This window comes from Nannospalax galili, unplaced genomic scaffold (genome assembly GCF_000622305.1).
Source record: "Nannospalax galili isolate Female #2095 unplaced genomic scaffold, S.galili_v1.0 scaffold20, whole genome shotgun sequence".
Lineage (NCBI taxonomy): Eukaryota > Metazoa > Chordata > Mammalia > Rodentia > Spalacidae > Nannospalax > Nannospalax galili.
Genome location: NW_008346414.1, coordinates 2,492,903 through 2,497,253, shown reverse-complemented (window position 1 = coordinate 2,497,253; position 4,351 = coordinate 2,492,903).

Below are 4,351 nucleotides of genomic sequence, written 5' to 3'. Positions count from 1 at the left end.
TTAATATTATTATTATTATTTTGTTTTGAGACAGGGTCTCCCTGTAGCCCCAGCTGGCCTGGAACTCAATATGTAGACTAGGGTGACCCCAATCTGACAGAGATCTGCCTGCCTCTGCCTCCTGAGTGCTGGGATTAAAAGCATGCATCACCATGCAGGCATGGTTTTTAAAAATTATTTTCTAAATTTATATGTGTATGGGGTGGTTGTACATATGACTATAGGTGCTCAAAGAGCTCATAAGAGGGTATTGGATCCTGTGGAGCTGGAGTTACAGGCAATTGTGAGCCACCCAAAGTGCATGTGTGCTAGGAACTGAACTCTGGTCCCCTCAAGAGCAGCAAGCACTCTTAATTATTGAGCTATCTCTCTAGCACCTGGGTCTTATCTTTTTTAAACTATTTTCTTTTATTCTTGAGAATTTCATACACGTATACAACTCCCCCTGGACCTCTGCAACATATCCCCTTCCCAATTCCATATCTTCTTTAAAAAAAGCAACCCACTGAGTATAATCAGTGCTGCCCGTACGTGGGGCTCCACCCTGGAGCTTGGACAATCTACCAGTATCCATATTCCCAAAGAAAAGTCACTCTGCCTCCCCCAGGAGCCAACAACTGCCAATAGCTCCTCAACTAAGAATGGGGCCTCATGAGCCACCCCCCGGAATTTTGACTTGCTCTTGCTTGATCTTGTGCAGGTAACCACAGTTGCTGTCCGCTCAGGAGTGCAGCGGTCTTGTCATGTTCAGAAGACACCATTTCATAGCATTCCTCCCCATCCTCCTCTAGATGAATGTGTTGTCAAACTGCCCTCTAAATATTATGCCTATACCCATAGATCAGTGCTGCTCTCAGCCTTGGTCAGAGAAACTTCTTTTAGCAGCGAGCAGCAGTCGGTGCAGAGACTCATAACTGGTCAAAGAGCTCAGCCCTAAATGAGACATCTATGCCAGCCCCCTCAAGCCTTTGAAATTGCTATGCAGCCAAGGCTGATGTTGAACTCCTGATTCTTCCGCCTCTGCCTCCCAAGAACTGGGATTATAGACATGTGTCTCCATGCCTGGCTCTGCTAGTCACCTTTGATAAGCTTCTTTTAGGTGCCATAAACTTGCCATGTGATTTTGTTCTTACTCATCTGCAATGGCTGCAATGGGGGTAGGGTTATTATCTCTGCCTTCCAAATAGAGACACTGAAACTAGCAGTGGCCAAATCATATTTTCCAGCTCTCACAGCATAAATGATCAAATGAAGGCGCTGGAGAGATGGCTCAGCAGTTAAGAACACTGACTTCTCTTTCAGAGGACAAGTGTTTGGTTCCCAGCACTCACATGAGGCCTAACTGACGGGAACTCCAGTTCCTGGAGATCTAATGCCCTCTTCTGGCCCCCATGGGCACTGCATGCATGTGGTGTACTTACATTCAGGCAAAACACTCATAAATAAAATAAAAAATTTTTAGAAGAGTGTTTATGAAGAGAAGCTCATAAAAATCTTTTTATTATGAAAAAGACAAGTTGAAAGAACAATGTGATTGCTCTGCTCACCCAGTCTGGCTTTAACAATCCTCACTTCTGGCCTAAATTCATCACATTCCCCTCCTTATTCATAAGGTCTTTTAAAAAATCTCTTTATGTATTAGTTACTTTTCTCGTTGCTATGAAAAAACACCTGAGAGAAACAATGTAAGGAAGGGAGGGAGGGTTTGAGCTCAGAGTTCGAGGTACAGTCTATCATGGTGGGGAAGACATTGTTGCTCCAGACAGGATGCAGAAAGCGAAGACTACAGATGCTCAGCTTCCATCTCATTTCTTTATTCAATATAGGATCTCAGCCCATGGGACGGGACCTCCTCCCACCTCAATTAACCCCATCAAGAAACTCCCTCATAGACATGAAAGGTTTGATTCCGAGGTGATTCTAGATCCTGCCAAGTTGGCAGTCAGTGTTAGCCATCACACTATGTAAAGGCTGTTCTTCCCTGAATACAACCACAGTTTCTTTACTATTTTTTTTATGTGTATAAGTATTTTGCCTGCATGTATGTAGATGTACCCATGTGGTGCAATGCCCTCGGAGTCCAGAAGAGGGTGTCAGAGCGCCTGGAACTGGAGTTAAGGATGGTTGTTAGCTGCCATGTGGGTGCTGGGAACTGAACCTGGGTCCTCTGCAAGAGCAGCCAGTGCTCTTAACTGCTGAGCCACCTCCCTGGCCCCTTAATTGTTTTTCTTTGACATTTTTTGGAGTGACACAAATGCCAAGACACTCGTGTGCAGGTCAGAAAACAACCTGTGGGAGTCAGTTCTCGCTTTCCGCCATGTAGATTCTGAAGATCAAACTCAGGTCATCAGGCTTGGCAGCAAGCACCTTCACCTGCTGAGCCCATTTTTTGGAGTGACACAAATGCCAAGACACTCGTGTGCAGGTCAGAAAACAACCTGTGGGAGTCAGTTCTCGCTTTCCGCCATGTAGATTCTGAAGATCAAACTCAGGTCATCAGGCTTGGCAGCGAGCACCTTCACCTGCTGAGCCATCTTGTCTGCTTTTGTTTTTTTCTTTCTTTCTTTCTTTCTTTCTTTCTTTCTTTCTCTCTCTCTCTCTCTCTCTCTCTCTCTCTCTCTCTCTCTCTTTCTTAATTCAATTATTTGTTTCTATTTTATGTGTATGTTTTGACTGCATGTATGTTGCATGCCTGATGCCAAAGGAGGCCAGAAGAGGGAGCCAGATCCCTTGGAACTGGAGTTATAGACAGGTGTTTGCTGCCATGTAGGGGCTGAGAACTGAGCACTGGTCCTCTAGAAAAGCAGTAAGTACTCTTAACGGCTGAGCCATCCCTCCAGCCCCTACCCTGCCCTTATTTCTTAATATTATCACTGAAATCACCCATCCACTTACTGAAGCAGCAATTTTGCAGTCTTTGAAATAAAACAGGAAGGCTTAAATAAAACAGGAACCTCACTACCTTGGATCCTTAGACATCGGGGTGGAAACCATTCTGCTCTGTCCCAGAACTAGCTCATTGAATTCTATAAAACAAGTGGAATAAGGGCGAGTGATCTTTTTATACTTTAACAATTTCTCCGGCAGATTTGTTATCCTACAGATTCGTAACCTCGGGTACGCATTGATAAATGTTAATGACAAAGACTGAGGAGAAGCAATGTCACACATATTAAAACAAAGGATTTTAGTTTATTCTAACCAATTGCAACCCATTAGTCATTTGTGTCAGGTTTCCAGGGAAACCACCATTCAAATTGCACTTCCATCTTTAGCAAGTTTCACTATGAGTCATTCTTCATGTATATTTATGTTAATAACTACAGGAAAAGAAAATATCACAGTAATAAGATATTTTTAAGGGGTTAAGCAAATTGAATACAAAACCATGACCTTTACTTCTCTCTTGTAGGTTTGTTATCACTATATCCCTCCATAGGGATTTTCAAATGGCATCTGATTTTTGTCATTTTAATAAACTTCTCCATAGCACAATCATAAACAGAGCTGAGCCACCTCCTGCATGTCCTGCTCTGCACTCTTTAGTCCGAGCCTGTGGGGTCGGAGATTAGGGCAATTCACAGTAACAGGTGTAGCTTCTGAATACAACCCATTCCAGAACAGAGGGGATTTGAGGACATGAATTTTATCAATTCCTCTCTTCATGAAAGGATAGGAAAATGGACTCTGAAATGAGAGAGCCAGCAGAGCAGGTATGTAGTAGCATGCTTCGGTGAGAAGGTCGGACGGATATTCACACCAAGAGCACATGAATTTTACTCCTGAGGGATGAGGGGCCAACAGAATTCATAGAGAAGGAAAAATTTTAAATTCAAGAAAACAGTGGGGCGTGGTGGCGCATGCTTTCAGTTGCTGCACTGGGGAGGCAGAGGCAGGTGGATCGCTGTTGAAGACCAACCTGGTTTATATAGAGTTCCAGGCCAGCTAGGACTACATAGTGAAAGCCCGTCTCAAACCAAACAAACAACAAGAAGAACAAAAACCACAAATCTCTCTGTGAGCTCAAGGCTAGCCTAGTCTACATAGCAAGTTCCAGGCCAGCTGGGACTACAGGGAGACCTTGTCTCAAAAAGACAGGGGGAAAAAAAAAAGAAGAAGAAGAAAAAATAAATCAATCACAAACCAAGAAAATAGCAATCCCAATGTTGCCAGAAGCTTCTGTACTAATTGTTAGAGTCACAGGAGTGTGTGATACAATCATTCTCCAGACTCCCATAAAGAGCCATTGGTTTCATTGAGTGCTTCCAAGTTCACACTAATATTCATGGGGGGGTACTTTAAACGGAGAGATCAATAGCTAGATAGAAATATATATATCTGGGCTGGAGAG